Below are 22,900 nucleotides of genomic sequence, written 5' to 3'. Positions count from 1 at the left end.
CCCCCCCCATCCCTCCCCACCTTCCGGTGCCTTGCGCGTGATGGTCTACGGCGGTCTTCCTCCCGAGCTTCCTATTTTGCGCCGGCGAAATTTAGTGCCCCACGTCGGCTCATCCTTCCAGTCGGCGCCTGGAGTGTCCATATAATGACCATCGGAATAAAATACATAAAAGAGATAAACATTCTCGTCGTGCCCCATTGAAAGCTAACTGTCCTTGAAAGCTTACGTTCCCGCATTATTGGTAGACGTGCAAGGAAGCCTGCTTCGGGATTTCGGAGTATCAGAAATGATAGAATTGCTGATTCGTAGATGTGATAACAGTTCAATGGTAGATTATCGGTAGGCTTTAAAAAAAGACTAAAGAAATGACGGCGTAGCCTATCACCGCGTCAAGGTCGTAACAAAAAAAGGCAAAAATTAAAAACAGAATAAGAAAAGCTGTGGTGTAGCAAAGAAAAAAAAAGTAACGGTGATGACAGCATTTTGGATACGTTGATAGGATTTATCTGCCAAATGAATGCCTAAATGGTCAAGGTAACTCAAGCACTCGTTGAAATAGTGTAAATTTAGGTGATTGGTAGCGATTGCTAGACATGCATAAGCTAGCTAATTAAGTAAGCAAAAGCAAAGCAGCAGCTGAGCCAAAGAATGCTTACGCAGTAGTATACTATTCTCAGAAGTTCTGATATGTTTTAGGTAATCAGTGCGTGCATGTTCTAGCCACTGAAATTAGCTTAAAGCTTTTAAAACCTTTGGATGACGCAAGTTATCCTACCTAAACGTTACTGGACAGTTTGTTAACCGGTATTGAAGGTAAGAGACCGTCAATGACAGTAACATAATTGGTTATTTGCCTATTCGTATGGGGCAGTCGGGCGTGGCCATAAATGCATAGCTTGCTCTCAACAAAGAAGAAAATTAAGGGAAAAGAGCAAACAACTGATTTTAGCGGCCGTCTTAGTTATGCACCGTTGCTGCAGCTTGTAAGTAATCCGTAAATACATCTTTTTACGCAACCTCGAGGCCATTTCCGCCCCATCACAATATTTGAGTTCATGAAATGTTTGATTAGTTCTAACCAAAAAGTAACTGTCACGAACTGCTCCCTCACAGCATTTGCATGTCCTTTCAGTGATACCCAAGAGCTGTTTATCATGATATTACATCAGTGTCACGAAAAGTGAGCGCACTACAATGTTGCTGAACTAAAGGAGACAAGTAGTGCCTGTCGTGAAAGCAACAACACAACTCCCCTTTATTTACACGACTGCAATCTTTCTATGGCGTTTAACAGCGCGAACTTAGACAAAGGACGGCGAAAGAGACAGACGTCTCTTTCGCCGTCCTTTGTCCAAGTTCTCGCTGTTAAACATCATGGATCAACACCCACAGGTCCGGTGGCGTACCTTACTACTGTATTGTTTCTGTACACTGAATGGGATGACGTCACAAAATATTATGTGCAATTTTCAGAATTGCACACATAGCTGCAACGCATGTAATGTCCACAGCTTGGTACAATATTCGGATACTCGCTCGCACTTTCACCAACATTCTTCAGCCAGAATACTTACGATCATAGTTACAAAGAGTTGTTGGCGCTCACTCGCACTCCTACTCACACTCACACATAGTCGAAAACAGTCACTCGCGTTCATTCTGGCTTTCATTCGCAAATGCCACCGACCTGCAGTGCTCATACTCTCGTCCAATCATATGTGCCCCACTTGCTCATGTTATCATTCACGTCCACTCGATACACGTGAACGGCCTCTCACGATCACCTACACGCCACTCAAGAAGAAATATTTGCAGAATGAGAAGGGAAGTACTTCCGCATCCACCTGAAATAGGAATCCCACCATGCTAGGTAGCGTAGGCAATAAGTGCATCAGTTCGTTACTCTCTGTATAATTCTGGAAGGGAGTTTAATAGGAAATGTGCTTTAGATATCTCTGATTGGGTGCTCAAATACAAAAAAAGAAAGAAAATTGCAAACAGCCTTCGAATGAAAATAACAAATTTTCGCTTTCAGTCAGAATGTGTAATAATTCGTTCAACTTTATTTTTCAGCGCATGAACTGTGAATTTGTGGGGAGGCACACGATAACCCGCACTTATGCTCTCCATACTCACGTCATTGCAAAGTCACCGGCGCTCGTTGCGGTTCATACCCACGTAAAATCACACCTTTCGTCGCGGCAATCACGCTCTATTCCGTGTCTTGGAAATTAGTGGGGAGCGAGTGTGAGTCAGTGTATTCATGAGCAGGTCAACCAATACCCGTGTCAAAAATGCGCTGGAGGTATGGCAACAGCAATTCACCATGTATTCGTAGGTGCTACCATTCGACAAGCTCGAGAAACAATCACGGCCATACGGGAGGCCGACTATGAAATAGGAGAGAGGAAAGATAAGTAGAAAAATAGTAGTTGAACGAAAACATGCCTAAAGCGCAGAAGTGCGCAAGAATGCAGCTACGTGAAAAACTCACGAAGTGCATTCTCTTACGATCGCTTCGAGCCCATCTAGAACACTTGACGATCAAGAGTCATTTCGGCACCTACGAGGAACACCGGCTCGCTTCTGAGGCTAACAGCTAATGCTAACAGCTAATGCTAACGGCTAACAGCTAGACGATATGCCCAAAATGCCCTCACAATATTGTTATAAGTTACCGCCTGGATGGAAAACCATGCATGCCAAAACTTATAGGAGTATTAAAAGACACGTTGGCATAGCGTAAAATATAATGCGCGTACACAAGCTCCAGTAAGGAAGCCGTGGCACGGGCCGGTGTGCAAAGTTCTTTCGGACTGCACCGGTAAACGTGCTGTCAGTAATTTGTTTATACGGTGTAGACAGTTTTACCCGGAGTGCACAAACTAATGGATACATCGTAGCCTGAAATGGACCCTGCCACCCCAGGCACACGAAACTGGGGCAGATCTAATGCGCTGTCCTCCTTTCTCGCTTATGTGTATGCGCTAGAGAGCAAACAATTATCGATGCAAGCTTTCGGGCAGTCTTGTATAAAGGGTGCAGCCGATTATGCCACCAAGTAGCACCTGCGGAAGATGCGAGAGTGAGTTCGAAACACATTCAAATACCCTTAACGACAACAGAATATTTATTATACGATAGATGATTCGTCCAACTAATGAATACTTAAGGAACTATTTTACTGTTCCGGTACTTGAGGGTCTGGGGGGGGGGGGGGGGGGGGCGGAGTTTTCTGGTGGGTCTGGGCTCTACAGGCAGCAGTTGTTCTCCCATTTCTCGCTATCTATATAGGCAGCCATGTTTTTCTGACTGATCGCATCCTGATCATTTCTGGTGGTGATCTACGGAAAATAGCGGCGGAGTTGCCACGGAAAAATAGGGCTAGTGCATTTAGGTCGCAAGTCTTGAAACAGCATTCCGGCACGTAGTGATGTGTGCTACAGTGGGGGACCGTGTTATCGTGGCAAGCATATTAGGTCCAACTTAACCCCGTGTTTCGCGCGCTGCTTTGACAGCTTCGAATTCTATTACGGAACGTCCATGCGAGTATTTGGCAGTGACTGAATCAATGCTGGTAAAGTTTAGTCAAACTATTCAAAATTTGCGGCTAAATACGCTGTTGTTCTAAATAAGTTTTCGCACTGTGAAAATTGACTACTGTTAACTGACACAGCAATTTATTTAACGACACATGTTCAGTCTGTATTTCTCGATGCTGGTTCAAGCACAATGCTTCCCAGCTAAATGGTGTGCTGTGACAGCTTCTTCACTTCAATTATGCAGTTGCAACATTCCACCTAAAAATAATAGTTAAAAAGTGAATTAGTGAATGCTTCATGAATATCGACGTCTTGCGGCACACCTTCTGATCTTCATCGATTGTATTTCATTATTAAGGCGTAAATGTGTCGTCTTTTAGAATAGCTGCAGTCATTTGCTGCCAGTATCTTCTATACTTAATGTAATCTATCGAAATAGAGATTCTGATGCACATCTTGCCTAATATGTTGCAATAAAGGTACAAGGTACCCAAAGCGTATCTAATGCTGGTATCTAATGCATGTGTATGTTCGATACTAGTCAACCCTTGTGTTCAAATTATATTCGTATAACCGCTACCATAATCCTTGTACTTCACGTTTTCATATCAGTTGGGAACGTTCTACATATCTCTGAATCACGGGTGCACACTGACTTCGAGGAAGCGAAGCTTTTAGCGAAGGTCATATTTGTCCAGGAGCAGCGATCCACAATCGCTGCGGGCTACCTTTCGAGGCCCCAAAAGTGTCGTTAGCTCTCATAATGCATAGGCAGCGCTCGCAATCATCAAGCCCTTCAGGGCAAACGTGAAGCACAAACACAGCTTGAATATATAATGCCACGCATGCCTTCGGGATCAGTTTATGAAACCTGTCTTCTGCGGCGGAGACGAAAGCGGCTTTGTATACTGGGGATGTTCACGCAATAAATAACGGCGAGAGCAGACAAAAATGGAAGAATAAAATATGCACGAAAGGACATGAGCCTTTTTTCCTGATTAAGCCCGAGAATGTTTTGAATAATGTGGAGTCAGTTGCACTCACCCAGGAATGCTTGGGAAACGATTTATGCGCCTGGTTTAAGCTGACACCAACAGATGGACTCAATTCAATCAGAATGAGCCCCTTGATAAGGATTTCCTTTTTCATCTGGAGCGCCAGGCATTCCTTCACGACAGCAGTCTTAGCACTCAGAAACCGACCAAACAACCAGCATTTAACTTGAGATTTATCGCTGTGAAGATGGCTGGGACATGTGAAGAAGAGGACCGCTTGTGCCATCGGGTGTGGGAAGTAATCAGCTAGGCCTAATGGTCGAAGCCTTTCCGCTTCGTCGCCATCGCTAACGCTCCCCTATTTGTGCAACGGGTGCGCTTCGATTCTTTTCAGCCAAAGGAAGGGAACAGATCAAGGGGAAATACAGAGAACGTTCAAGGGAGAACACAGCACGCATTAGCAAGGCGAGAATTCACGCAGCCAGCGACAACCTTAACGACCATGCAATTAGCCGATTTCTCCCGTATAAGTGCATCTTATTAGGGCTAGCAGTGTCTATACCATTGGTGGGGTCTTTATTTGTTTCATTACGGCCAGTGCTTCCTTCAAATGACCTCCTTACACTCCCGAGCTCTCAGCGCTGCGCGTTGTATTTCAGGAGTGTTTACATTAACGTCTGCTAGCGATCACGCATCCTACGCGACCACGCAGCCAAAAAAACTTCTGATTATCTCAGATCCCTGCTTGCGACGTCTGGAATGACAAGGGAAAAATAATTCAGATATTCTGCTGTCATAACAGCAGAATATCTGTTTGGTGTTTTGCCTACTTCTATACCACTTACAAAACCTTAGAAGCGTACATTTTAAGCTTGCAAACTGAATTGCGCGGATTTTATTCTATAACTAATAGATAAGTTTCTGTCTTGTGCACTGACATTTAGTACCTATAAGCCTGCTGGTTTCTCCTACTGGAATTTGGTGCACTTTTTGAAATAAAAGGCGGGCAGGGAGCACAAAGACATTTATTTTGCCTGACCCCGAAATTCTGCCAGCAATTTTTATATCGAGCGTTTAACGGCCTGCATCTTCAGTTGAGTATTGTGTTCTCAGAGTTGCTTTAACTTGTAGCGTACAGGTGAGACATGCCAAAAGCCTTGCCCGTGTGAAAATATTCTCATGCAAGAATGGCGCTGCCATTAACTTTAATTACCTGTTTTTCTATTCTGTGTTCCATTCAAACATCCCTTACTGTGTTATTAAGAAGAGGCTGGTCTAGCTGACACAGGTTGTATTTGCTTGAATATACCTTAGCTTAGTTCGGATACTGCAAGTTAGTGGCAACTTGCAAATTGCCAAGCTGGTGGCAGCCCTCCCCTGCTTTGCTCTTGAACATCAATCAAGAGACGCTCGTTTTGAATGAAAATTCTCGGCACGTTGATTGATCAATTGTTCGACGAACGGCTCAAATCGAACATGAAAAGTAGCGCTCTGAATGCACATCCTAACTGCCAAACGTGAAGCATTCATCTATGCATTGGGGATCAGAAGTGGGAGCAAAATGAATAAAAGTAATTCAAGGAGATTTGAGTATCGATAAGAAAATTTGAAAAATATTCTCGCGATAGCCCTCTCGTTGGAGAAAACGGTCGTAATGAGAATATGAAATGTGTGTGGTGTGAAACACTGGACCTTTTGTTGCTGATTCCTGTAGGCACTGCTTATTCAGCGCAAATTTCGAAGTTTCAGTTTAACAAATGTAGCATTCCTGTGCATCTCGTGTTTTTTCTTCCGACGTGTTTGAGTTGACCCCGTTGTTCTATGGCGATGACTTCGGCCAGAAAAAAAAATATACGGCATGTGCCATTTAACATCAGCGCAAGCGTTCTAGCCTTTATTGTGGAGGCACCCATTTTCAAGCATAACGCGCACAGCCATTTAGACTAGACACAAAAGATGCCTTGATGTTCCAGAGGGATTCTTCTGATTCGCCGCACATTTTAGAGCCTGAAGATTTCCAACCAGATGCATTTCTTGCAGCCAATTCCGCGCACGCGCTATTATCTCTACCAGTCATCCGCACAATCATTGGCGCACTAGAAAATGTAGGGATTGTCTTCCGTGATATATTTCGAGCTTAGTTGCTGGAAATACGCTACTGCCATTGCTAAATTGCTAAACGTGATATTTGGCTATCATGGAAATGCTGAAAGCGCGGCCGCAGCTTTTATAGCCTTTCATAGACTACGAACAAAACACTATGTACGATCTCCATTTTGGTGCAAGAAACCTCATTTAACCTAATTTTTACTTTGATTCCTCGAATTTGTTTGGAGAGGCAGTAACGACAAACTACGAAATGTGTAGTTTTATTACGGGTAGCGTAATGTACTCTAAACGAACACCTCCCAAAGGAAATTACCATTTATAATAGATTGTTTTCTATGTCAGTGCCACAATAAATCAATGCAGACCTAAAAAGGAGTAGCTGGAACCTAGACAACTGAGCAGTTCTCGTGTTTTTTTTTTCTCTGATGATTTCCTGCGCTGGTATCACCAAAGCTGTCCGATTACGAAATAGAGTGGCTGTGATTGAGATCAGCAGCAAAGGAACAGCAAAAAAAAAAAGAAAACTGAGGGTTGGCTATGGTGGCGCGAGAAGTAGCGCGACTGTAGACACATAAAGAATTTCGACTGTCATAAATATTTTACCTGACAGACAAACCTCTCGAGCGAACAAACTGAAAGAAAATTATCTTTTTCTCTGGTTTGCCACCAGACCCAGTTTTAATACATTCCTCCACCTCTGTCCACCTTTTTCCCCTCTTCAACCTAATGCTACACCTGACTTACAAAATAAAAAAGCTACCCAAATACATACGAGTATCAATTCTGTATGCACAATGTCATTGTACTCATGTCCTGTGCCAAAGACGATAATATTTCGGCTTCGCCGAACGCGCAATCATGGCCGCGAAATAAATTTCGCGTTTGCGAACCACCGTCTATTATCCGTTTCGCTCGTCCGGTGTGTTACAAAGTCTTCCAAGTAGAGCAAAAGAAAGCCTATTGAAAGCTGTAGCATCCCTGCAACATTTATGCCCTTGCAGAAGCTGCTATTCTTAATTTGTTCTGAAGCTGCTTTCCCCCTATTTCTATTTGAACAGTCAACATACGAACGCATATCGTAGCTATATATATGTGCCTCTGCGCTGGCTTGAAGTACAATGAGGGCTTTGTGCGTTTTTCTTTTAATTTCTCTTCACATCCAATTACTCTAGAGTAGATCCTTGCACCCTCAGAATTCTAGCTAACATTTTTGCCAATGAGTTTACGAGACGACGATTTAGATTAATGCTGAGTGATAAAGACGCGCATGAGAATTCTTCTCTTCTCGCTTGTCTCTTCCTCTAGGAGGAAGAAAAAATTGACAAATACTTTAAATATATGCTAAGTAAAAATATGATAAAAACTGTGCACTAGAAAATGCAAGCTCTACATCATGTATTAGAGTATTAGACACAAGCACCCACCTGATTTCATTGCATTACGTAACATATATACCTTTTAGGGATTCGTCGATAGCTTAATATGCTGTTTTTAACTTCTCGCAGACATTCCGTCTTTTCGAATAAAAAGCAAAATGCACACACAATTTTGTTTCTGAACACTGAACTAGGTTTTTGTGACACATTTTTAGACCATTGTTTTTGGCTAGAAATAGTGGCTTTGTGGTGTATATGACTTGAAATCCACCTGACGAAAGGGTCAAACTTTCTCTCCCTCTTAAGCCTTAGGAATCGCTTGCATTTAGTATTGAAATGGGTTGCATGCAAATCATTGCATGTAATCTGCTTTTTAATCCCGTATTGTGTGAATTTTTGTTTTTGTCTGAAGAACGTAGACAAGCCATTATTCATGCGAGATATGCAAAAAGCAACCTTACTTTAAAAATTATTGGAGGACGCTTAAGCTTCGCTTTTAAGAGTGGAACGCGATAGCATTCAAAGATCCATGACCGCTTCTTAGGCTTCCCGACAACTGCACCGTAAGCAACCGTAATGGTTCCCGGGAAACACTGGCGGCGAACGCTGTGCACGAAGACGAGCTTTCTCGTAGAAACTACGGCCTCTTGCGTGGGGCGATCCCGGAGATATTGCACAGCCGCGCCAAAAAAAATTGCATAATTTGCAGGTGTCCGTTTTTGTTTCGTACTTGTAATATTTCTGTCTGAGAAGATTTAACATGAAAGGCATGCGCTGTGGGTGTTTTGTTTCATGACATTTGATTGTGGATTGTCGTTCCCAAAATTCCGAGGAATAACTTTGCCAAGAATGCAAGACAAGGTATGGGCAACATTATTTATAGAATGGTGTGGTAATATAACCCACATATACCGCATGTCATATAAGAAGGCATGGCATATACATGTACCTAAGTATATTCGGAGGGCATGCGTGGTTGGGGATGATTTTCTCCACCATCCGGCAACATCGCACGCCGACGCTGGTTGCCGACGCCGGATTTTCTGCGACACGGGGCCCTTAACGCTAACGCGTTAAACTTTTGTTTGTGCTTTAGAGGCCAAGACTCTAGCTATGATATACATATGATACCTCTTGCAGGTACGGCTACATTTGGTGATCATGTAAGAGACATTTGAATTGACATGTAAAGACGTTTGAAAATTATCGATACAATTTAAACACTGCAGACATTATTTTAAGAAAGTCTGTGTATTTCTCACTGCGGCATATCTTGCAAGTTTCCTTCTGCAACTTGATAAATGTTTGCTTCTTCAGTGCAATAGATTATCACGCCTAAACTAAACTAATTTTATGGGTCCATATTTTGTTAAGATGAAGCTCTTAAAAATTCTTTTCACACACAACTTAGCGATGGAATTGGCTGCCTGGATTTGTTATTAACTGAATTGTTGCACCTGAGGCAACCTTTCTAGTTTTGACAGCACCGCTGTTCACAGTATTACTAAATAAACAAAGAAATTAAAGCTCACATATTTATAGTTCCAATATCGTGGCCAGATCATTTATAGGCGTTATTTTTGTTAAATATTATTTTGCAATGTTTTTAAAATTTAACGCAAGCCAACAAGAAAAAAAAGTCTTCCTATTTTTTTCAAAATTTATTTTTTGGTGCAGTTATTATTAGCTGTTGCAATGAGGCAGGCGCCACCCTATCTTCATTGTAGTTTCTGCTGGCATTTTCATTATCCTACCTATTCCAAGGGACCAATTTTTCTAAGGAAGGGTATAGCCCGTGCAAACATTACATTTTGCGAGCAAACTTGTTTTTTTATTTCTTTTTTTGAGGAAACAAATCCTATACTCTATTCCACAAACCAACCAATAATTGCATAGTATATCATATATGCTACAGAAATCAGTGCTTGCGCCACACAACCACCCGAAACTATTTCTTGAACAAAACATCATACTAGGCTAATAATCAGTAAGTAATACCACGATAATTCTTGCAGGCTAATTTCTAGAGTATAAATTGACAAAATATCCTGTTCATTTACGAGCGTTTTGCACGTTGTGTGTCGAGCGGCCACCGTAGTTTTTTCAAAGCAATAACTGTAGAATTACGTCGACTGCTGTAGTAACTCTTCTTTATTGCATGGCTAGGGGGGACATAGTTTCCGGGTGGATATGTATGATTTTCTTTCTTTACAAGTCAGTTAAGCTGGAAAAAGTTGTGTAATGCGTATCATATAGGATACACTAACGCTCTAAGGAGTTAAACATGCATCTCCAATTTAGCAGCTATGAAGCGGCTCCAAAATCACGCCATCCCGCAAAGTTGCAGTGGAACAATATATATTTCATACGCTATATTTAAACCTGGGTGTTTTTAATTGGTACTTAAAAATACCCATATATCGCATCAGTTGCCACAATACCGGTGGAGCATAACGAATAATCTTTACGGGCAACGTACATGGCGTAACATACGTACAGACCATTGCAAGCAATATTGCCAGCAGCGAAGGTTTTAAATTTGCTTTTTGTAAAACTGTGCTGCTGAACAACTTGAAATGCTCATTGTTCCACTCGACCTAATGCTGCGAGTCCCGGCAGCAAAATAAGTGTTTTTTCATAGAATTTGTGTCCCGAGTTTGATCTACTTGATGCAGAGCGACGTAACGAAAAAAACCCTTATTTTTAATATGCGCGTTCATGTTATTCTTTTCGCAGTCCCTGCATTCGCGGTAGTGGTGGTCGTTATGTTGTTACAGGTTATTGCAACATTCGTGACCACATCTTAATTTAAAAGCTTCAAACTTGTGCATTAGCTGTAGGATTTTTGGTGATTTACCGAGAGGTGTGTTGAAAGGTTCAAAAACGCGTTATACTCGACGCTATAATGAGAACATGACATTCAGAAGCACATATGTCTACGAAACGCCCTGGTGACCATATGAATGTTCGTTTTCTAAGGTATGTATGAGAAAAGTTTCGAAAGTATAGATCCGTTTGAAAGCAAGTAACCCGCCGTGGTTGCTCAGTTAGCTAAGGCGTTGCGCTGCTGAGCATATGGTTGCGGGATCGAAACCCGGCCGCGGCGGCCGCATTTAGATGGAGGCGAAATGAAAAAAAGCCCGTGTGCTTGCGTTGCAGTGCACGTTAAATAACCCCAGGTGGTCAAAATTAATCCGGAGCCTTCAACTACGGCGTGCCTCATAATCAGAAGTGGTTTTGGCACGTAAAACCCCAGAAAGAAGACGATGATGAAAGCAAGTAACCAACGGAGTCAACCCAGAACTAAACAAACAGGACACTTTCATAACTAACTCTTTTTAGAGCATGTAAAGCAATTGAAGTAATCCGCTGCAACTGTAATTTAAATTAAATTGATAATTTAATTATTAAGTTCTTATACAGGTTTATTTTTAAGAAATACCGCGAAGTATCAGTAAGGCCAAGTAATTTATAACATTTTATCTTTTGCGTAGTAAAAAATTTTAACCTTCGTGCTTGGATTTTTTTTTCAACTTCGAGGCTGACCTCCAGTTCTGAATTAATATTCGAGGTCTAAAATTGCATTTCAGTGCAACCTTCTCTATAACTTTCTTTATTGAATTCCATAAATAGTTCCCGCATTTTTCAGTAGCAGAGTATTTGCCTTACAAGCACAATAACACATCATAATATGTAAACCAGGAACATAGTTTAAGTCGAACGACAGTCGCAGCGGAGGAGTAAGTCTTAACACGCTAAAATAGGATGTACCACGAAGGGTAAAATTTACTGCCACTTTAGTATAAACTTTGCCAACGGTACAATGTCACCCTTTATTTTTCTCAAGTATACGTTTCGTGAGCTCGACTTCCCTTATCGCTTACGGAGATGGTGTGTGTCGTGAACTATCGTCCCCGATTAATAACACGCCCTGGCTTTGATGTCAAGCGTGCTATCTCCGACAAAGCTAGGAATCCATTAGGATGACTTGACAGTCAGCCGCCAAACAATAGGAAATGTCAACATGGAAAGGCGCTGCAAGCCATCCAAGAGAGTGCTCATCCGCAAAGTGGATAGTGACATCTTTTTACTGAGAAAGCGAAATAGGAACTAAAATAAAAAAGACCTGCATAAGCTACTTCGCTAGGAAGAGGAACCTATGCAATGGAGTGGATAACACGTAATGAAGAGAAGTGAGTCTGAGGGACGCTTGTGGTTAAAGCCTTGTGCCTGGCACGTCAGTTTTTTTTCGTGTTTTTTTTATATTTGCGTCCTCTTTTAGTATAACTCGGTGGCAAGTCTTTATGCAAAACCTAACTGCGTCTTTCATTTGCGGAATTGTACGACGACGCCCGGAAAGTGGCATCACTCTTAGTATTACATCAAAGATGGCTTTGAGAGACCGATAAACGTTCACGCGATGCACTAAATATACTAATAAAAATTACTTTTCCGCAAATATAGGCCCGCAAACTGCTACTCTTTCGCAAATTTACCCCTGGTCTGCTAGTTTTGCCTAGAGAGAGAGAGAGACAGAAGAAAGGGGAAAAGCAGGGAAGTTAACCAGATGGGAAGATCCTGTTTGCTACCCTGCGATGGGGATAGAGGAGAGGGGGAGGTTAAGTCTCAAGAAAGTAGAGATAGAGAAAGAAAAGAGCACAGATACACAATCACAATCGGTCACAGGTGGCACATCACAGTAGCACTTGAAGCACTATAAACATCTGTCCGGGTTACAGCCGCTTGTCCAAATCTGTTGCCCTTAAAAACTGCAACAGCGCCCTCGTCGCCCTCCGCTGCGATGGCTTGTGATGTCGGCATTCTAAATTAAGTTCCTCTGTTAGAGATCGTTGGTAAAAACGCGCTATCGCGTGTACGAGTGATCATCTCTGTAAATTGTAGCGAGTACAGTCACAGAGAAGGCGCTGAAAAGTCTCCTCGCTACCACAGTCATCACACGAGGCGTCGTCGGCCCATCCGATTCGGAATGAAAAAGACTTAGTGAAGGCCACTAGCTCCTAGGCATATTCGAAAAAGTAGGGTAGCTTCTCGACGGCAGAGTCCAGCTGGGATGCAAAGGCGCAGAGAAGAGTCTAAGTTGTGCAGCCGGTTGCTTTGAAAACTTCCTGTGTTCCACAGGGAGAACGTGATATCACGGGTGAGCATTCGAAGTTCTCCAGCGGCATCTGTCCTTGATAACGGTATTGGTTCCTCTTCGTCGCCTTGAAGAGCTGATCGAGCAGCATTATCGGCGTGTTCGTATCCTACGACGCCGCAGTGACTTGGAAGCTACTTAAATGTCACCTGGTGTCCTTTCTCAGTCAAGCTATGCATTAGTTCTCTAATCTCGAATACCAGTTGTGCGTGTAATCCACGTCGCAGGGCTGATAGCAAAGACTGCAGTGCTGCCTTTGAGTCACTGAATATTGACCATCTTCGAGGTGTTCATATCGCTTAGAATAATCAGCCACACTAACATTAGTTTCTTTTTCACTCGGGCTGCAAAAAAAAAATTCTTACTCTGCGGTGACCACTATATGACATTACACGAGGGTTCTTTAGGGGGCAAGGAAAAAGTCAAGGGTGCCGCTACTTGTGGTTTCATTCTGAGCATAACGATAAGCTTCACCTTCTGTAAGTATATCTGACTTTATGCATGCCGCCATATCTTGATACCATATTTTTATGATAAATTTAAAAGTACATTTTGTAACACCTAATGGCCACATCATTTGCAGACATCATGTAAAGCAAATGTAACATCTTTCTGCGCTTTCATATATGATAAAAATATGTTAAGGAAAGAAAGTGTGTGACCTGTGCTGGCTGCGTACACAAACAACCGTGTTCAAGTGGTCTTCTAGTACTGGACTAAATTTTCAAGCTGGTATCGATATGCTCCTGGACAAGGCAAAGCTTTGGGCTCGCAAATAGGTGTAGGGGAGAGGTGTCTGTTATTACAGCCACCGCTAATGTCTAACTCAAGGACGACACCTTCATTCCTCTATGGTGGACGGGGAATCACCAACGTTCGACTGCGGCCAAACATAACGCTGCTTATCTTCGGTGATCTGAAAAGAGCCGTTCAGTGTACCATTACAAGGCAAGAGGGCTTGCAAAAAGTTCGTGTATTTGTGCGCACGTCACCGAACCCCTGCTATATGGCCGCATTCGATGTTAGCACAAGACCGCAATTGCGAAACAGGGTTTCAAAGGCCTTGTTCTATCTCCTATACAGTACGTGCATCTCATGGATATTACAGAGGTCTGCTTGCGTTCTACCGGCCACTAAGTATGACAGAGCGACTGTGACAGCTCAATACTAAACTTTCAGTCGACGCTCCTATTGCGTAGCGTAGTCACAACTTAAAAAAAGGTAGAAGAATAGACGAGCATGGTTTCACAACCGTGGTCGATGACGTCCTTGTCCTCGTTATACGAAGATAAATTCTAAGTTCCGTTATAGGGCAGGAGAGCAGCATTTAGTCGATTCAAATTCAATTGCCATCGCTCTAAAAGCATTGGCTGGACGCTGACGATCCCTGGATTAGGACAGTGGTCGTAACTGCTTGGAATTCATGTATTCTGATCGATGTTTGAAAGTTCGGTCGGATTATCGACTGCGAACTTTCGATCCAAGCCAAGAGGACGCATTCGTATGTGCTGCGCAAGTCATGGTTGTATAATTAAATGTATTGGCTTGGAGTGGAATCTTTCGTGTTGGGACTCGCATTCATAATAGTTGAGTTTATTTTGTGGCCAGTAGAAATATTTGCATTTTCGCAGTTAATATGCTGTAGAGGCTCCATGCATTAATCGAAATCAAGTTTTCCACAGTTGTCAAAGCTGTTATACGGGGTGATGATTTTATAAGTTTTACGGAATTTTTAAAAACACACCAGTTGCACATCAGGTAATTGTTGTCCTTGAGCTATATTATTCAGAGAGGCGGACATTACTTGCACGAAAAAGCGAAAGCACATATTCAAATAAAGAAAAGTTCACTAATTAACTTTTTAATTATTTCCTTTATGACACATATTGGAAGTTACGAATTTTGGCTGGTGAGTTCATAAGGTGTATGCGATTGGAACGAAATTTCAGAATGACACCAGTTTGGAGATAGGTGCCATGAAACTCATCGCAAAAAAAGGCCCCGTTCCACTTACTTTTTGCACGAAACATTTTTGCATTAAAGCCCGAAAATAACTGGAAGGCCCATGTATTTCCTCCAAAACTTGGAAATTATTACCTTAAAACTTGTATCAATCCTGTAAATTCAATTCAAGTATGTACTGCTACTGAAATAATAATAATAATAATAATAATAATAATAATAATAATAATAATAATAATAATAATAATAATAATAATAATAATAATGAATCAATGAATTGCTTATTTATCGCGCCCAGGAAGAACGCTAAGTAGGGTGTCCAAAATCAAAAATGATGGCTGACTAATGGAGTAGCACACGAGGAATAAGGATTATAAACAGGGATAAGGTGCCTCAGAAAGGCCAGCCTTTCTGAGGCACCTTATCCCTGTTTATAATCCTTATTCCTAAGTAGGGTGTGAGTGCTGGTGCACGGGTAAAAACAAATTAAATGTAGAAATAGAAATAAAGGGGAAAAAACATGAAATAGTGAGCGACAATTATTAAAAAGAAACAGTTTACAATCAACAAAAGTCAAGGCCAATTCAGAACAGAAATACGGAGATAAACGGGAACAATACGTGAGAGTCAAAAAAATAAATTAGCCAATCCAGCCTTCCAATTATATGCCCAGAAAAGAACCATGAGATTTTAATACTGGCGCACAGGTAACTCAACGTAAATATAATGTGCAGCTTTTAAAAGAAGAACACAAATGCAAAATAAAATGTGCATGTACACCAAAGCAATAATATTGATCAATCATTTATTTACCGTGCCTACGAACAATCATGAGGTCGAAGTGCTGGCGCACGCATACATTATCACATTTGCTTTCAAGCGTGCTGACTACGTTGGTCTATAAGACTTCTTTGAAACGTCGATTGACCTCAGGTCACTGGAATAGTGGATGCCGAACTGCAGGTGCACCATTTCACGGAGCCTATCCTTGACGGCATGCGGAGATATATCCCCGACTAGGTACGTAAGTGCTCAAAATATCCTTATTGGTTCTTTTTTGAAGATATTAAGGCATTGAAGCATCAAGGTCGCACGCACAGGAAAGCTAAACCCTCAAAAAAAAAAAAAAAAGACGGAGGGTAGCAATTTCGTCTTTCTAGAGATCTTTGCAAACGTCTCTTAGAAGCGATATAATGATTCGTATACAGCATTCCTGGAAAAGAGCGCCTTTGAACGCGTGGCTGATATTAGAAATATATGCGGAATAGCTGCAGTAAACGCAGCGTCGTTTCGCCTGCTTGACTCAAATGGTGTAGAAGTCTCAGTGGTTGATGACGGTCTTGCTGCACATTTTTCTTGAATAAAAACTTTCGATATCAATGATGTGGTCAGCCATCCAAAACCTTACGCGTCATTGCTTTAGTTCCTTCGGGGCTAATAAATGTTATTTCTCTCTCGTGTTCATGGTTCTGTTGTTGCTTATCTTCGCAGCTATCCTCTATGTCCTGCTATGTTAGCGTCAATGAACAGTCATGTTTTCTTTACAAGGCCACTAGCATTGTCCATCAAGGCTCCGTATTAAGATCATTCCTGTCCTTTGGTATTTTTTTTTTGCGCTCTCTCTTCCATTATCCGGAAGTGGTCCTTTCTTCTATGTACCGATGAACTCAATATTTTCAAAGATAATCACGCTATTGATGACAGTCAAATTCTTCAGCCTGACCTGTTGTCCTCTGCAGAATGGTGAAAAATTAATCATCTCAGCCTGAAAACTTCAAAGTACAAAATTACGACCTTCACTCGCCAGACCGAAACTATTCTGTATTCTTATTCTGCGAATTCTTTTCGGCTGAGTAGGGTTACTAAGGTCAATGATCTCGGTGTACTCTTTCATCCCTCGTCAAGATTTTCATCTCGTACTGAACGTATTGCTATGCGTGGTCTGCGCTCTCTAGGTTCTGTTTGCAGCCTCTCACGCTACTTCAAATCTCCCATTCCATTCCTAATGCTGTATCAGGCTATATGTCTTTCCCAGCTCAAATACACATCGGTGGTGTGGTATGGAACTTTAAAATCCCATTGTGATAGACAAGAAAGAGTTCGAAAAAAACCTCGTAGCAAGTTAGCGTCAGCGTTTTTCCTTTGGTACTGGACAATTTTGCAGCGCTTGCACTTTACTCACACTACCGTCCCTTACCTACCGACGTATTCGCGCAAACCTTCTGTTTTAAAGACGATAGTCTTTCTTGGGGAACTTAAACGCTGAAAATTTGGTCTGTCTGTCTGTCTGTCTGTCTGTTTGTCTGTCTGTCACCCGATTCAGCCACCCGGCCAAAGTTGGACCACTTCCTTACCGCCCACACTATTTAAACTTGTACGGCTGTTCATACTTGTGAATGTTATCGATCACAAATAAATATTACGCATATCTGAGGCGCAACATCACTAGGTAAGTATTAGGAGGTGTGTCCCTTTAATAGAAAATACATAGATACGTATCTCTAAAGACCCTAGTTTCTTAAGCTGCGCTGAAAATGCCATGCTATGCGCACCAACGAACGACGTTCCCCGACTGCGCGCCGACGAGCGCCCTCTGCCATGGAGGAAGGAAACCCACTGCACAAGCTCATGTTTCCCGATGTATTGCCAGATGGCGTCCATGTCTCACGCAGCGCCTCCTCAATTTTATCAATGCCAGCCAGATGCGGCCGATTCAACATAAAGGAAGCGCTGTCTGAGGCAGGGCAAAACACAAATGGCCGCTTGATGAAATAATGCGGTAAAATGAAATCTGTTCAAACAAACCTTCATGCCAGGAGGGAATGGTACGAGAACAGCATCACGGGTGGCCGCGGATCAGACCAGCACTCATGTAGTACGGCCGGCAGAAGACTATCGTCTTTCGACGACATTTGCAGCGAAGCACGCAGTTACGCGGCAAATTTTTTTGTATGAGCTCCTTCACGGAAACCTGAACTGCGCTGAGCTACTTAATTATGTCGCGCTTCTAATTTCGCGCAATGTCACAAGGAAGCACTGATCACACTTCGTTGTTGCTTCTAACAGCAAACATTCTGCTGTGTATAGAACTCAAAATCTGTATAATACCTATTTCTCTGAGCATGATATGTTTCATCAGTGGCTCTTTCGTCGTTCTTGTCACAGCTATCGTGTGCTAGTTTTTCTCGGTACACGTGCTCTCTTTCACCGTGTGATTTAGTACATGTTTTGTTCGATTTAGTACATGGCTATTACTTCAGAGGCTTTTTAGAGCGAAGCTGTTAAAGGCTCACCTTTCGATCGTCGCATCCGGCACTAGAAAAAAATCTCTCATTGGCCGTATGCTGCATGTGTGAGCGCAAGCGAGTCGGGGCGAGGTACGAGCGTTATCACGGGGAGCGAACGCATGGCGGAGAGCAAGCACGGCTTCCTAGTGGAAGGGAAGTGGTGGGCGATGAAGGCATCGAGGCACCCAAGATTGTGCGTGTGCGTGCCCGCTCTCCCACTGCGGCGCATGCGCGCAGCCATGCCGGCCTCTGCCGCCAACTCTCTCTGGGCTCTCTCTCGCCCGCCTCTCCCCTAACAGTGTCGACAACATCGTTTAGCCGTTCCGTCATGTAGCCAGCGTTTTGACAGCGGTTGTGTGCGTTCACACAAAGAACGCGCACAACTGTTGTCGACGGCGGCAGCGTTTTGTCCGCGTTCGCACCGAACGCGCGCGGCATTGGTGACGTGTTTATGAAGAACGTGCCAACCTTTGCCGTGCACCCTATTACAGCGTACTAGAATAGTTCTAGCACACTGTAACCCTATGGCGGTGTACGGTAGCGACCATGAGGCCATGGTCCCTGTGGTCACTAAATAAATGAAAACCACCGGACCATATATATTTCTCATTCTTTATTATTTCAAATAAACAATTACACCATCACTTCTTAATATAGTCATAATTGGGAATACATAGTTGCCACCATAGTACAGCTTCGCTGGTTTTCCATCTCCACCCCAGTAGAAGGGCTCACAGTTTTTATTTTCTCGTTCCTTTAATGTACTTCGTGCTCTGCGGTTACATTTAATTTACACGAATCGTTTCTCCTTCTTTCGTTCACATTCCCTGACGTTTGTGTCTTTAGCTGTACACTTCTTTCTTTTTTTATTGTACTTGTTCACAAATCTTCTGTTGATTTTCGGTTTACCTTACCTTTGTCGATGGATAAAACCTTGTTTAGTAGATTCCATGTCCTTTGTTGTGGGCAAATATTATGCCTAAATGAATTTCGTACAAATGCATATTTTACTTATGCCTTTGTATCCTTTTTTGTTAGGCTGTACTTTACCTGTTCGTTAGATTACTTGTGCGCCGGTTCTAAAACCTCGTCGTTAAGGAACTCCATATTCTGGCCGAGATGGCTAGTGCTCTCTTCGAAATCTTCAGTTATTTTCAAGGGGAAATTCTACTACCTCGTAAGCTTCGTCGAAGTCGGTTGCCATGATGTCATTCGCATATATCCGAAAAAAGTGCGCACACACCCTAATGATCAGTAAACAACACCGACGACATGCGACTGATCTCGCGAGAGCCTATAACCATGCTCTGCGATTTAACACAACTATCATGCATCGCACACGGTGCCGATAAAGACCTAATTAATCAGGCAGGTACTAACATCCCAAAACAACTGCGCAGTGCGCAATAAGGGGCGCTTGCGATCGTTCGGGACTACTGTGGACCCGCTACGGTTCTTTATCAAGCACCTAAATCTACTTACAAGAGCGTTTTTGCATTTCGCTCCCCCGTCCCCACCATATAAATTCGGCTGCTGCATGTTGGGCCTCAAACCCGCGACTTGAGGGTCAACAGCGCAAGGATAATGACTGCCCGCGTGCGTTTGTCAAAAACCTTTGTAGGCGGAGATGAAGACTGATTCTCCGAATCAATAAAAGAGAAATAACGAAGTCTGGACGACGGCGACCAGGGAGGCACATTTCGCTTTCTCAAGCAGGAGTGCACTGATAGCGAGAGTCGTATGTAGCACTAACGAAATCCTCAATATCTGATTCGCCATAAAAAATGCCATGTGGATCAGCACCATCTTGCTAAACTTGTTTCCGTATAGCGCATCCTGATATGGGAAACACGATGTGCTCATGGAGTCTAATAGAACGCAGTGTATTTGCGTCCTAGGTAATGACTTTTAGTTTTCCTTGAAAGCATTTTTTCTGAGATGTTTTTTTTACTTTCTTCAGAAGCACCGTAGGAGCATTTATGCCGTTGCTTCTTCACTAAATCGCTCATTTCGAATTCAGACTTCTTTGCCGGCGGTGAGTTTGCCGTTGACGATGTTTTCTTTTTTGGTACGTCTTTTTATTTCCAATTTGCATTCTTTCATTTCTGATAAGCACTTCGCCACCGTTATCTCAACTGCAATAGGTCGTTCTATCTGTCTTCAGTTAGGCGATATTTCAGACTACACTAAATGTAAAGCATTACTGGATCGTGGAAGAATGCAGCCGGAACATCTTAATAAGACGCCACGCAGTACCCGCACTGGGGTGTTTGATTCAGTAGCATTACATTGCATCAGCTTAAAAAGGCCTCTGCTGTCTATAGCAGTCCAACTGTCGGTGCTTGTCGGGCCTAAGGAAATTGGTGCCCTCGTACCGATATTAATTATGTATTTCAACACAATATGTTGAGCCACGTGGCTTTATGAAGCAGTGTATCAGTGCTGCCGCGCTGTCCTTAGGAAAATAAGTATTGAATTTTCTTGTACCACTGTTTGCAAACCAAAATTTGTATTAATAGAGTACGCAACTACCGGCATGTGCACTTTGCGTTGTGGTAAGCATAGTTCGAAGTCGAGATAAGGGAAAAGAAAAAAATTTAATGATGCGAAGGATTAACCCTTCGACGGACGAAGGCTTAAAGGTTCACATATCTAGTTATAGCGCTATTCATTCATTAAATATGATATTATTCAATGGCTAGCTCTGAAATTTTGGGAAAAAAGAAGAACTATTGTATGCTGAGGAGGATGTCACGGGTGAATTTGAAACTGAATGTAGAGCAGCACTCTCTACAGCATACACTTACACAAAAATAACTCTAAGGCAGTTGGTGAACGTACTTTGCTAGGGTTCTGCGATCGGCCGCATTTGCAAAGAGACAGTCTAAGGCTAAAGGCTGTACACTGTGCATCTGCAAGGAAAGAAGCTCAAGTTTTGGAATGCTAGACTTCGAGGTATTAATAATAACCATTGGCGGCTCTCTGGGGAATAATTGCGTCGGTGAAGCCGGTAAACGCGAATATCAAAGATATTCGCGTTGACCGGCTTTTCGCGTTGACAACGGTTTTCGCGTTGACCGCCTATTCGCGTTGACAACGCACCGTGCGAGTTGTCGGTTGTGTTGACGAATCGGAGAGAAATTCTTTAAGGAAGGCACTCTAGTGATCCTTGCGCAGCTCGGAAATGATGGTGCCAATGTAAATGGACGAAAGGTGGCCTGAGGCACTGATGAACAGAAATTGGCGTCAAACGACGGAGAGCGTGACAGGGCGTCGGGGTCAGAATGCTGGCATCTGTTTTGGTACACGACGTAGATGTCATAGTCTTCGAGCCGAAGTCCCCAGTAAGCAGGGCAGCCTGAAGGATATTTCAGTGATGAGAGCCAACACAGTGCATGATGGTCTATGGCCCCATCGAATGGGCCACCATGCAGTTGGATTACAGTTGAAAAGTGATTGTGTGCCAATGCGCACACACACGACATGCACATGTATACGATATATCGGGTGGTCTAGTTTAATGGAACACATTTTTTTCTAGACATTTACAACCGATGCGAAGGTTCTTTTTGCACCCTTCGTCCCTGTAACGCACCCGGCATTTATGGTCAAGTAGCTGTCGCAGTCCGATAGCTCATTAACTAAAACTGGTTACCTAACCTTTCATTGGTGAAATCAGTGCCCCTGTTGCATAACAGTATTGCAGAAGGGCACCACTCTGGGCCAAAACAGTGTACGTGATTCTTGAAGTGCCATCTGTTGTAAAGAGTTTACCCAACCAATATGCCGATTTTCTCACTTCGATTCTGCCCAATTTCTCTTTTTTGTAGAAAAGACCAAGGTGTCTGCTATTGAACGGGTACGTGTAAAAGCCATTTCCCTGCCTTTTCACCGTTGTGCGCAGTGTTTCAATGCTTGCAACGTAAGACCTTATTATCCTCCGTGTTGTACTTGTCTGTATGACGATGCGGCCAAACACGATAGACTCTAACACATTGCTTGCGCATTGCCAGGTCGCATCAAACGCAAGCCCCTCCGCCTGTTAGAATTTGCTAAAATGAATGCGACATGGAAGACTGCGCGCAGCGAAGATCCCAACATCAGAAAATGTGTCCTCCTCGCTGTGTACCTGCCTCTCACTCTATAAGCCTCGCCTTATCATTGCGTTAGTGCAACAAATACCAAGAATCTAAGCAGCTGAGACGTTAAAACAAAAGTTACACACTCATGCACATCAGTCTCGTATTGCTGCTCCTAGCTTCAGCTATTAAATTTCCCTTTTGAAATAGGACACTATTTGTAAAACGTGCAATATATATGAGGCTCAACCGGGCAAAGTATTGAATAAAGAATATTTCTTAGAATAAACGAGTTGCAGAAGTAACTATCAAGATATTTTCCACCTAAAACAAACGCAAATAAATTTCTGCATCGGTCATTTAACTATCGTAGACTTAGCAGAGGGTCATTGTAA

The sequence above is a fragment of the Dermacentor silvarum genome, chromosome 4 (genome assembly GCF_013339745.2).
Source record: "Dermacentor silvarum isolate Dsil-2018 chromosome 4, BIME_Dsil_1.4, whole genome shotgun sequence".
Taxonomy (NCBI): Eukaryota; Metazoa; Arthropoda; class Arachnida; order Ixodida; family Ixodidae; genus Dermacentor; species Dermacentor silvarum.
Note: the sequence above shows the minus strand (reverse complement) of the source record.